Source organism: Eleutherodactylus coqui, chromosome 8 (assembly GCF_035609145.1).
Source record: "Eleutherodactylus coqui strain aEleCoq1 chromosome 8, aEleCoq1.hap1, whole genome shotgun sequence".
Lineage (NCBI taxonomy): Eukaryota > Metazoa > Chordata > Amphibia > Anura > Eleutherodactylidae > Eleutherodactylus > Eleutherodactylus coqui.
Window position 1 is genome coordinate 182,216,499 of NC_089844.1, and position 14,332 is coordinate 182,230,830.

Consider the following 14,332-nt stretch of genomic DNA (forward strand, 5'->3'; position numbering starts at 1 on the left):
TACTGGGTTCTGTCTGTACTTTTACTACAGAAATTTTACTGGGGTTTGCCTATGTTTCTGCTACAGAAATGTTACTGGGGTCTGACTATACCTTTGCTACAGAAATGTTACAGGGGTCTGCCTATACCTTTGCTACAGAAATGCTACTGCGGTCTCCCTATACTTTTACTACAGGAATGTTTCAGGGGTCTGCCTATACTTGTGCTACAGAAATTTTACAGGGGTCTGACTTTACTTCTGCTACAGAAATGTTACAAGGGTCCGCCTATACCTCTGCTACAGAAATGTTACTGGGGTCTGCCTATATTTCTGCTACAGAAATGTTACTGGGGTCTGCTTAACTTCAGCTACAGAAATGTTACAGGGGTCTGCCTATACTGTTTCTACAAAAATGTTACTGGGGTCTGCCTATACTTCTGCTACAGAAATGTTACAGGGGTCCGCCTATACCTCTGCTACAGAAATGTTACTGGGGTCTGCCTATACTTTTACTAGAGAAATGTTACTGGGGTCTGTCTATACGTTTACTACAGAAATGTTACAGGGGTCTGCCTATACCTTTGTTACAGAAATGTTACAGGGGTCTGCCTATACTTCTACAACAGAAATGCTACTAGGGTCTGACTATACTTCTGCTACAAAAATGTTAGAGGTTTCTGCCCATGCTTCTGCTACAGAAAAGTTACAGGTGTCTGCCTATACTTCTGCTACAGAACTGCTACGGTTGTCTGCCTATACTTCTGCTACAGAAATGTTACAGGGGTCTGCCTATACCTTTGCTACAGAAATGTTACTAGGGGGTCTGCCTATACTTCTGCTACAGAAATGTTACTGGGGTCTGCCTCAACTTCAGCTACAGAAATGTTACTGGGTTCTGTCTGTACTTTTACTACAGAAATTTTACTGGGGTTTGCCTATGTTTCTGCTACAGAAATGTTACTGGGGTCTGACTATACCTTTGCTACAGAAATGTTACAGGGGTCTGCCTATACCTTTGCTACAGAAATGCTACTGCGGTCTCCCTATACTTTTACTACAGGAATGTTTCAGGGGTCTGCCTATACTTGTGCTACAGAAATTTTACAGGGGTCTGACTTTACTTCTGCTACAGAAATGTTACAAGGGTCCGCCTATACCTCTGCTACAGAAATGTTACTGGGGTCTGCCTATATTTCTGCTACAGAAATGTTACTGGGGTCTGCTTAACTTCAGCTACAGAAATGTTACAGGGGTCTGCCTATACTGTTTCTACAAAAATGTTACTGGGGTCTGCCTATACTTCTGCTACAGAAATGTTACAGGGGTCCGCCTATACCTCTGCTACAGAAATGTTACTGGGGTCTGCCTATATTTCTGCTACAGAAATGTTACTGGGGTCTGCTTAACTTCAGCTACAGAAATGTTACAGGGGTCTGCCTATACTGTTTCTACAAAAATGTTACTGGGGTCAGCCTATACTGCTGCTACAGAAATCTTACAGGGGTCTGCCTATACTTGTGCTACAGAAATTTTACAGGGGTCTGCCTATACTTGTGCTACAGAAATGTTACAGGGGTCTGCCTATACTGCTGCTGCAGAAATGCTACAGGGGTCTGCCTATACTACTGCTACAGAAATGTTACTGGGGTTTGCCTATACTGTTACTATAGAAATGTTACTGGAGTCTACCTATACTGCTGCTACAGAAATGTTACAGGGGTCTGCCTATACTAGTGCTACAGAAATGTTACAGGGGTCTGCCTATACTGCTGCTACAGAAATGTTACAGGGGTCTGCCTATACTTCTACAGAAATGCTATAGGGTCTGACTATACTTCTGCTACAAAAATGTTAGAGGGGTCTGCCCATGCTTCTGCTACAGAAAAGATACAGGTGTCTGCCTATACTTCTGCTACAGAACTGTTACTGGGGTCTGCCTCAACTTCAGCTACAGAAATTTTACTGGGCTCTGTCTGTACTTTTACTACAGAAATTTTACTGGGGTTTGCCTATGTTTATGCTACAGAAATGTCACTGGGGTCTGACTATACCTTTGCTACTGAAATGTTACAGGGGTCTGCCTATACCTTTGCTACAGGAATGCTACTGGAGTCTCCCTATACTTTTACTACAGAAATTTTACAGGGGTCTGCCTATACTTCTGCTACAGAAATGTTACTGGGGTCTGCCTCAACTTCAGCTACAGAAATTTTACTGGGCTCTGTCTGTACTTTTACCACAGAAATTTTACTGGGGTCAGCCTATACTGCTGCTACAGAAATGTTACAGGAATCTGCCTATACTTGTGCTACAGAATTGTTACAGGGGGCTGCCCATTCTGCTGCTACAGAAATGTAACTGGGGTTTGCCTATACTGTTACTACAGAAATGTTACTGGGTCTGCCTATACTTCTACTACAGAAATGTTACTGGGGTCTGCCTAATGTGATTGTTCTCAGTAAGAGAAACGACGTAGTCTTGTAGATATGATACCTTTTAATGGCTAACAAAAATACATGATGTAATAATAGCGAGCTTTCGTACCAACGCAGGGGTACTTCTTCAGGCTTATGGATTGGATCTGAAGAGACATGGATATTTATACACACTTATAACATACATACTTATGACAAGGCACAGATATGGATGTGATTCGTTCGCACTTAAAAGGAATTCTGCAACAGCAAACAAACTTTTTTTGTCTAGGCACTGATAGCGGAGTGAAAGTTTTATGGTCCCTAAATTACTGTTGGAGGGGGGGAGGTCATCAGGCTTGACTTTCTACAAGAGATGCACAAACATTTTTAGCTAAGCACTGATAAGGGAGTGAAAGTTTATGGTCCCTGAATTACTGTTGATGGGGGTCTTATCTGTGCAATCAAGTCTCACACTTCCCATTCACGCATAAATCCTGGGGAATAATTTAACCCAGTATTCAGCGTGTCAAAGGTTGTTATCAATTTATATTCCCAAATTCTTCTGTGGTTTTGTGACTTGAAACCACCCTTCAATATCAAAACTCTCATATCTCCTATGTCGTGTCCATGGTTAGAGAAGTGCTCGGCCTATACTGCTGCTACAGAAAAGTTACACGGGTCTGCCTATACTTGTGCTACAGAAATGTTACATGGGTCTGCCTAAACTTTTACTAGAGAACTGTTACTGGGGTCTGTCTATACGTTTACTACAGAAATGTTACTGGGGTCTGCCTATACCTTTGCTACAGAAATGTTACAGGGGTCTGCCTATACTTCTGCTACAGAAATGTTACAGGGGTCTTTCTATACTGTTGATACAGAAATGTTACTGGGGTCTGCCCATATTTCTGCTACAGAAATGTTACAGGGGTCTGCCTATACATCTGCTACAGAAATGTTACTGGGGTCTGCCTCAACTTCAGCTACAGAAATGTTACAGGGGTCTGCCTATACTTCTGCTACATAAATGTAACTGAGCTCTGTCTGTACTTTTACTACAGAAATGTTACTGGGGTTTGCCTATGCTTCTACTACAGAAATTTTACAGGGGTCTGACTATACTTCTACTACAGAAATTTTACAGGGGTCTGACTATACTTCTGCTACAGAAAAGTTACAGGTGTCTGCCTATACTTCTGCTACAAAAATGTTACAGGGGTCTGCCTATACTGTTACTACAGAAATGTTACTGGGGTCGGCCTATACTTCTACTACAGAAATGGTACTGGGGTCTGCCTATACTGCTGCTACAGAAATGTTTCAGGGGTCTGCCTATACTTCTGCTACAGAAATGTTACAGGGGTCTGCCTATAATTTTACTAGAGAAATGGTATTGGGGTCTGTCTACACGTTTACTACAGAAATGTTACTGGGGTCTGCCTATACTTCTGCTACAGAAATGTTACTGGGGTCTGCCTATACTTCTACTACAGAAATGCTACTAGGGTCTGCCTATACTTCTGCTACAAAAATGATACAGGGGTCTGCCTATTCTTCTGATACAGAAAAGTTACAGGTGTCTGCCTATACTTCTGCTACAGAAATGCTACTGGGGTCTGCCTATACCTTTGCTACAGAAATGTTACTAGGGGGTTTGCGTATACTTCTGCTACAGAAATGTTACTGGGGTCTGCCTCAACTTCAGCTTCAGAAATGTTACAGGGGTCTGCCTATACTTCATCTACATAACTGTTACTCGGCTCTGTCTGTACTTTTACTACAGAAATTTTACTGCGGTATGACTATACTTCTGCTACAGAAATGTTACAAGGGGCTGCCTATACTTCTGCTACAGAAATGTTACTGGGGTCTGCCTAAACTTCAGCTACAGAAATGTTACAGGGGTCTGCCTAAACTGTTACTACAGAAATGTTACAGGGGTCTGCCTGTACTTCTACTACAGAAATAGTACTGGGGTCTGCCTATCCTGCTGCTACAGAAATGTTACATGGGCCTGCCTATACTTGTGCTACAGAAATGTTACAGGGGTCTGCCTATACTTTTACTAGAGAAATGTCACTGGGGTCTGTCTATACGTTTACTACAGAAATGTTAGAGGGGTCTGCCTATACCTTTGCTAGAGAAATGTTACTGGCGTCGGCCTATACTTCTGCTACAGAAATGTTACAGCGGTCTGTCTATACTGTTAGTACAGAAATGTTACCGGGGTCTGCCTATACTTCTACTACAGAAATGTTACTGGGTTCTACCTATACTTCTGCTACAGAAATGTTACTGGGGTCTGCCTATACTTCTGCTACAGAAATGTTACAGGGGTCTGCCTATACTTCTGCTACATAAATGTAACTGAGCTCTGTCTGTACTTTTACTACAGAAATGTTACTGGGGTTTGCCTATGCTTCTACTACAGAAATTTTACAGGGGTCTGACTATACTTCTGCTACAGAAATGTTACAGGGGTCTGCCTATACTTCTGCTACAGAAATGTTACTGGGGTCTGCCTATACTTCTGCTACAGAAATGTTGCTGGGGTCTGCCTATACTTCTGCTACAGAAATGTTACTTGGGTCTGCCTATACTACTGCTACAGAAATGTTACAAGGCTCTGTCTATACTGTTACTACAAAAATGTTACTGGGGTCTGCCAATACTTCTATTACAGAAATGGTACTGGGGTCTGCCTATACTGCTGCTACAGAAATGTTACAGGGGTTTGCCTATACTTTTACTAGAGAAATGTTACTTGGGTCTGTCTATACGTTTACTCCAGAAATGTTACAGGGGTCTGCCTATACGTCTACTACAGAAATGTTACAGGGGTCTGTCTATACTCTTACTCCAGAAATGTTACTGGGGTCTGCCTATACTTCTGCTACAGAAATGTTACAGGGGTCTGTCTATACTTTTATTACAGAAATACTACTGGGGTCTCCCTATAGTTTTACTACAGAAATGGTACTGAAGTCTGCCTATACTTGTGCTACAGAAATGTTACTGGGGTCTGTCTCTACTGTTACTACAGAAATGTTACTGGGGTCTGCCTATATTTCTGCTACAGAAATGTTACAGGGGACTGCATATACTTCTGCTACAGAAATGTTACTGGGGTCTGCCTATTCTTGTGCTACAGAAATGTTACTGGGGTCTGCCTAAACTTCAGCTACAGAAATGTTATAGGGGTCTGCCTATACTTCTGCTACAGAAATGTTACTGGGGTCTGCCTATACTTCTGCAACAGAAATGTTACTTGGGTCTGCCTATACTTCTGCTACAAAAATGTTACTGGGCTCTGTCTGTACTTTTACTACAGAAATTTAACTGGGGTTTGCCTATGTTTCTGCTACAGAAATGTTACAGGGGTCTGACTATACTTCTGCTACAGAAATGTTATAGGGGTCTGACTATACCTTTGCTACAGAAATGTTACCGGGGTCGGCCTATACTTCTGCTAAAGAAATGTTACTGGGGTCTGCCTATACTTCTACTACAGAAATGTTATTGGGGTCTGCCTATACTGCTGCTACAGAAATGTTACATGTGTCTGCCTATACTTGTGCTACAGAAATGTTACAGGCGTCTGCCTATACTTTTACTAGAGAAGTTTTACTGGGGTCTATCTATATGTTTACTACAGAAATGGTACAGGGGTCTGCCTATACTTCTGCTACATAAATGTTACTGGGCTCTGTCTGTACTTTTACTACAGAAATTTAACTGGGGTTTGCCTATGTTTCTGCTACAGAAACGTTACAGGGGTCTGACTATACCTTTGCTACAGAAATGTTACCGGGGTCGGCCTATACTTCTGCTAAAGAAATGTTACTGGGGTCTGCCTATACTTCTACTACTGAAATGTTACTGGGGTCTGCCTATACTGCTGCTACAGAAATGTTACATGGGTCCGCCTATACTTGTGCTACAGAAATGTTACATGGCTCTGCCTATACTGTCACTACAAAAATGTTACTGGGGTCTGCCTATACTTCTACTACAGAAATGTTACAGGGGTTTGCGTATATTTGTGCTACAGAAATGTTTCAGGGGTCTGCCTACACTTTTTCTACTGAAATGTTACTGGGGTCTGCCTATACTTCTACTACAGAAATGCTACTGGGTTCTCTCTATACTTTTACTACAGAAATGTTTCAGGGGTCTACCTATACTTGTGCTACAGAAATGTTACAGGGGTCTGCCTATATTTGTGCTATAGAAATGTTACTGGGCTCTGTCTTTACTTTTACTACAGAAATGTTACTGGGGTTTGCCTATGCTTCTGCTACAGAAATGTTACAGGGGTCTGCCTATACTTCTGCTACAGAAATGTTACTGGGGTCTGCCTATTCTTCTGCTACAGAAATGTTACTGGGGTCTGTCTAAGCTTCAGCTACAGAAATGTTATAGGGGTCTGCCTATACTGTTACTACAAAAATGTTACTGGGGTCTGCCTATACTTCTACTACAGTAATGTTACAGGGGTTTGCCTATACTTGTGCTACAGAAATGTTTCAGGGGTCTGCCTACATTTTTACTACAGAAATTTTACTGGGCGTCTGCCTATACTTCTACTACAGAAATGCTACTGGGGTGTCCCTATACTTTTACTACAGAAATGTTTCAGGGGTCTGCCTATACTGTCACTACAAAAATGTTACTGGGGTCTGCCTATACTTCTACTACAGAAATGTTACAGGGGTTTGCCTATATTTGTGCTACAGAAATGTTTCAGGGGTCTGCCTACACTTTTTCTACAGAAATGTTACTGGGGTCTGCCTATACTTCTTCTACACAAATGCTACTGGGGTCTCTCTATACATTTACTACAGAAATGTTTCAGGGTTCTGCCTATACTTGTGCTACAGAAATGTTACAGGGGTCTGCCTATATTTGTGCTATAGAAATGTTACTGGGCTCTGTCTTTACTTTTACTACAGAAATGTTACTGGGGTTTGCCTATGCTTCTGCTACAGAAATGTTACAGGGGTCTGACTATACTTCTGCTACAGAAATGTTACAGGGGTCTGCCTATACTTCTGCTACAGAAATGTTACAGGGGTCTGCCTATACTTCTGCTACAGAAATGTTACTGGGGTCTGCCTATTCTTCTGCTACAGAAATGTTACTGGGGTCTGCCTAAACTTCAGCTACAGAAATGTTATAGGGGTCTGCCTATACTGTTACTACAAAAATGTTACTGGGGTCTGCCTATACTTCTACTACAGAAATGTTACAGGGGTTTGCCTATACTTGTGCTACAGAAATGTTTCAGGGGTCTGCCTACACTTTTACTACAGCAATTTTACTGGGGGTATGCCTATACTTCTACTACAGAAATGCTACTGGGTTGTCCCTATACTTTTACTACAGAAATGTTTCAGGGGTCTGCCTATACTTGTGCTACAGAAATGTTACTGGGGTCTGCCTATACTTCTACTACGGAAATGTTACAGGGGTTTGCCTATACTTGTGCTACAGAAATGTTTCAGCGGTCTGCCTATACTTTTACTACAGAAATGTTACTGGGGTCTGACTATACTTCTACTACAGAAATGCTACTGGGGTCTCCCTATGCTTTTACTACAGAAATGTTTCAGAGGTCTGCCTATACTTGTGCTACAGAAATGTTACAGGGGTCTGCCTATATTTGTGCTATAGAAATGTTACTGGGGTCTGCCTATACTTGTGCTAAAGAAATGTTACTGGGGTCTACCTATACTTGTGTTGCAGAAATGTTACAGGGGTCTGCCTATACTTGTGCTACAGAAATGTTACTGGGGTCTGTTTATAACTTCGCTACAGGAATGTTACAGGGGTCTGTCTAAACTATGGGTACACTAATTCTTCCTATTGCGGTGTTTTACCTATCTGGCACAAATAATACAGTGACTAACTAGGCCAGAATTGTGGGCCGAGGCCAGGGTCCTTGGCGGCGTGAAACTCTTCCATGGTTGGGCTCTCTGATTTCTTCCTGTGTAATACCATCTTTGTGCACTGACAGCATAGGCGAGCCCAAGGAACTCAAAGATCCCTTGCAGTGGTGAGCTATCTGTGTTGGGACACATGGATTTCCCATTGCTATGTAACTCAGGGCACCTTGGGTCACAGAAGGTGGAGATTGGGCCCAAGCCTGACCCTGGGCCCGCTAACGTGCTTCCCACACAGACTATAGCGGGTCCTGGTCATGGCGTCTTGGCCTGGTAATGCCACCTCCTCCTCCTGCTTGGGGTCAAGGGATCAGCACTGTGCATCATGTATTTTCTCCCGTGTTACCACAGTTATCTGAGACACTGGTTTAGGCCAAAAAGGAGGAGCATTACTGCATTCATGAGACGTTCACAGCTCTACTAGCATCGGAGTCTGATCTATGCCCACGATTGCTGAGGGTGTGTGCAGAGGCCTATGTCCTCAGCGGAGTGAAAGTCTGCCATGTTTGGGCACTCTGATTTCTTCAGGTTTAATACTGTCTTTGGGTTCCTTGGACTCGTCTATGCTGTGGGTGCACACGGACTTCCCATAGCGGTCTTTTACCTGTCTGGCACAAAGACACTGACTGACTTGGGTAGGGTGCAGAGTGCAGATGGCTTTCCCCTTGCGGTGTCGATTGAGCTATCCGACACCAACACAGAATGAATAGTGTGTGGGCACATGGATTTTGCCATTGCTATGTAACTCGCGACACCTTGGGTCACACAAGGTGTTTGCTGTGACCGAGCCTAACCAAGGGCCTGCTCTCATACTTCCCACACAGGCTACTGCGGGTCCTGGTAATTTTTTCTTGGCCTTCTAAGGCCACCTCCTCCTCCTGCTTGAGGTCAGGGGATCAGCACTGGGCATCATGTATTTTCTCTCGTGTTACCACAGTTATCTGAGTCACTGGTTTGGGCTAAAGAAGAAGAGCGTTACTGCATTCATGAGACGTTCACAGCTGTACTAGCATCGGAGTCCGCTCTATGCCCACAATTGCTGAGGGTGTGTGCAGAGGCCTATGTCCTCAGCGGAGTGAAAGTCTGCCATGTTTGGGCACTCTGATTTCTTCAGGTTTAATACTGTCTTTGGGTTCCTTGGACTCGTCTATGCTGTGGGTGCACACGGACTTCCCATAGCGGTGTTTTACCTGTCTGGCACAAAGACACTGACTGATTTGGGTAGGGTGCAGAGTGCAGATGGCTTTCCCCTTGCAGTGTCGATTGAGCTATCCGACACCAACACAGAATGAATAGTGTGTGGGCACATGGATTTTGCCATTGCTATGTAACTCGCGACACCTTGGGTCACACAAGGTGTTTGCTGTGACCGAGCCTGACCAAGGGCCTGCTCTCATACTTCCCACACAGGCTACTGCGGGTCCTGGTAATTTTTTCTTGGCCTTCTAAGGCCACCTCCTCCTCCTGCTTGGGGTCAGGGGATCAGCACTGGGCATCATGTATTTTCTCTCCTGTTACCACAGTTATCTGAGACACTGGTTTGGGCCAAAGAAGAAGAGCGTTACTGCGTTCATGGGACGTTCACAGCTGTACTAGCATCGGAGTCCGCTCTATGCCTGCGATGGCTAAGGGTGTGGGCTGAGGCCTATGTCCTGGGGGAAAAGCAACTGCGCCAGGTTGGGCCTGTGGAACTTCTTCCTGGTTAATCCAGTCTTTGGAGAGGTGAAAGCAACTGCAAATAATTAAATGAGACGTTCACAGCTGTGCTAGCATTGAAGTCCACTTTATGTTCACAATTGCTGAGGGTGTGGGCCGAGGTCCTGGGCGGGGTGAAACTTTGCCATGTTCGGGCGCTGTGATTTCTTTATGCGTAATACCATCTTTAAGTTCCTGGGGCTCGCCTATGCTGTGGGTGCACAAAGAGTTCCCATTGCTGTGTTTTACTTGTCTGACACAAACCCACTGACTGACTAAGGCAGAAAAGTAGGCTGAGGCCCTTCACAGGGTGAAACTCTGCCGTTTGGGCACTCAGATTTCCTCATGTGTAATACCATGTTTGAGTTCCTTGTGCTAGCCTATGCTGTGAGTGCACAATGAGTTCCTATTGCATTGCTTTACCTGTCTGGCACAAATACACTGACTGACTATGGTAAAAATGTGGGCCGAGGTCCTTGGCAGGATGAAAGTCTGCCATGTTTGTGCACTCTGATTTCTTCTTGTGTAATACCATCTTTGTGCACCGACAGCATAGGCAAGCCCAAGGAACTCAAAGACTTTCCTTTGCCGTGTTGAGTTATCCAAGACCTACACAGAATGAATTGTGTGTGGACACATGGATTTCCCATTGCTATGTAACTCGCGGCACCTTGGGTAACACAAGATGGAGGCTGGGACCTAGCCTGACCCTGGGCCCGCTCACGTACTTCCCACACAGAGTATTGCTGCATTGTGGAGATGTGTACAAGTGCTAGGCTGGCACCTGAGTCCCCTTTCTGCCCATTTTTGCTGCCCGTGCCAATTTTGCGACAGAGGTGGCACGGGTTTGGAATGATGATCGTACGTCAATTTATCATCGATTCTCAACAGCATTGTGGGCTATTGCCCCCCTCCCACTTTCAAAGAGGGTCGCTGCCTGGCCCTGCCAACCCTCTGCAGTGTGTGCCTCTGGTTCCTCCTCATCGCAGACGCACTTAGAAATAGACATAAGGGTGGTGTAGCTATGAAGCGAGCGTGTGGCATGAGGGCAGTTGAAGGCTGCGCAGGGAAACTTTTGTGTGCGCTGTGGACGCAGGGTCGTGCGGGTGGTTGGGCAGCATGTAACCCAGGAGAAGAGGCAGCGGTGTGACCCGCAGGCAGTGATTGTGCTTGGTTGTAGGTAGTGTGGTGCTTAGGTAAGGTGTGCCTTGCTAATGAGGGTTTGTCCGATGTAAAAATTGTTGGGGGGGCAGACTCTTGCCCCTATTGTGGCTTAATAGTGAGACCTGGGAGCCTAAGATGCAGCCCTGCATGCTGCCCCTGCCCTTCCCTATCCGTCTTTTTGGTGTTTCCATGACTTTCGGATGTTTTCTAGAGTTGCACAAATGAAGACCTATGCGGAGCATCGCTCATATACAAAAATGCTTGTCTCCCATTGACTTCAATGGGGTTCGTTACTCAAAACGAGCTCTCGAGCATCGCGAAAAGTTCAACTCGAGGAACGAGCACCCGAGCATTTTGGTGCTCGCTCATCTCTAATTACAACCTTCATGAACCAAATAAAACATTGATTAATCATCATAACCATAATTTTGATGATCACACCTTGAACTATCAATACTAACAAGTACAACTATTATATTCTATTCTAGCAAGAATAACGATGAAAAGTGTTGTCAGATATGCCAGAACCTTGTGAGTTAGAATTGGCCTCTGGTGGTAACACTATGAGCTCGGCGGGAAGCAGAATAACAGCCAAAACATAGGATTATATGCCCTCCTGCTGATTTGAGAACCCTGGTCCGGCTAACTTGCTCTTCTTTTGCGGACGTGGGTGGGGATGGGGCCTCCGACCCATGGGACAAAATTGTTTAAAGTCTTGGCCTATAAAGAAATAATATGAGTTTCTTTTTTTTTCTTTCATTATATCACTTTTTATTCAAGATTTTACATTTAACAATGTAGACAAAGACAACATCTTACATTTTCATAGCATACATCAGTTCAATCTGAAGCTTGTGTTTTCGGTCTCAAATGCCAAATTTTCAAAACATTTGGTTATATAAAAAAAAGGAGAAAAAAAAAAACGATTGGTTTCAACTGGTTCTATTTTGTTCATAGCATATTGACATTTCCAAGACAAAAATAACTTACAAGATTTATAGGTACTAATTTCCTCTTAGTTGAAAATAAGATGGCATCTAACATCAAGCAAATAAGAAAATAACGAGATAAAGGAGGGGGTGGAAGGAGGAGGGGAGGGGGAATCCCAAACAGAAAGCAGGAGAAGGAAAAGGAAGTAACTTATGTTTGTTTCAGAGACTACGTGAAGTGCATTTTCAGAAAGAGAGCATCAGATCCTTCCTATCCATCTCAGATTCACCTTAAATATAGCTCTAATGACTCATTGAGTGAACTTTGCTGCTAGTCCTAGGCATTCAAATGAGAGTGATGAATACTGTTTCCATGGTGACCACATTTTAAGAAAAGTTGGGTGTGATAAGTTTGACCAAAAAAACAATTACTCAAAGGTATATATTTGCTTTATCTTTTCCCTCCACATATCTATTGATGGTGGGTTTAGTTTTCCCCAGAGAAATCTTGGTGGTCTACTAAAAACCCATGAAGTATTTCTGACCACATCCCAAAGATGCACGTGGGGACTGTTGCCTTAGACGAACCTTCATTAGTTGTGGCCTAGTTCAGACATCGAGGGATTCGTCTTCTGTATGGTGGCTTCCCCTCCCCCCCTCCCCCATCACAGGTCTATACAAAACAGCACAATATGATGTTTTGGCTATAAGTTGTCAGGGCGCTGGGGTCCAGGTGACAGGAAGTCCCTGAATTACCCGCAACCCCCGTCCCTACCTACTTGCCCCCGTAGGCTAAGCCCTAGAGTGACAGCTGGGCAACAGTCCAGAAGCTAGACACACAGACAAATGCAAGAACAAACACAAAGGCAGGTCAGGCAATCTGGGTCAGCAACAGAGAAGAACAAGGTTCAAAGGGTCAGGCAAAGGCAAGGTCAGGTCCGAAGCACGCAAGGCAGAGCAGGGAATCAAAGACAGGATACGCCGGTGTAGCCGGAGACCAAACATACACTGGCAACATTAGACAGAAACTGAGCAGATTTAATGCTGTTAGGACTGCCGCCCCAGCAGCTGTATTGCCGGCTCTATTGAATTCAATGGGCTAACATCGTTCTTCTCTGCCACAGCTGTTACAGCTGTGGCAGAGGAGAACAATCTTCATGCTGACAGTGCGGGGGGGTCTCACTCTTGCCACTATTGTGCCTTAATATTGAGACCTCGGAGCCCGAAATGCAGCCCTGCATGTTGCTCCTCGCCTGCCCTATCCATCTCTGTGTTTTTTACATGACTTTGGTGATTTGCTAAGATTTTCACAAATGAAAACCTTAGCGGAGCACCAGTCATATACAAAAATGCTCGAGTCGCCCATTGACTTCAATGATGTTTGTTACTCGAAACGAACTCTCGAGCAACACTGAAAGTTCGACTCGAGTAACGAGCACTCGAGCATTTTGGTGCTCGCTCATCTCTACTCAAAAACTATGTCTAACCTTATTAAGAAACAAAAAGAAAAAGAGTCTATTCACTTCAGGCAACACTGTAGAATCCACAGCCAAAGTTGACACGTGATTTGAAAAATTCTGTTAAAACCTATAGAACCTTCCCAACAACGCTCGGAAGGAGGGAAACAAACATTCTGATAATGTAAAGCAAGCTTTCATAGAGACCCTTAAATTGCCTAATCTATCTGAGGATGACAAAGCTAACTTGCTAAACCCATTTACCCCCTTCGAGGTAGAAAAGTTCTTACATGCTCTCCCAATGGGAAGAGCCTGGGGCCAGATGGTCTACCAATTCTATACTCTATCTAAAACTTTATCGAAATTACTTCTCCCAGTTTTCAAAAATCTATGTAACTTCCCAAACAAGCTTTTTGTTTTGGTCATGGAGTTACTGCTACAACGAATTAGACAACATCCCAGTATCTTGGGGCTTAAATTTGGGAATCTTACGCATACCACAGCTACATTTGCAGATTGCCTACTAGTGCTCATGACCAATTCAAAAAACGCCTTCCCTGCAACCTTAGAGATTTTTGAGCAATTTGGCAAAATTTCAAACTTTAAAGTTAACTATGTGAAGTCAGAAGCACTAAACATTTTAGCACAAATTAATACAATTTAGCATATAAAAAAGAATTCCCCCTTTAAATGGCTTGCATCTAGCATTAAATACTTAGGCACCATCCTAACATCTGACCCCTCTCTCC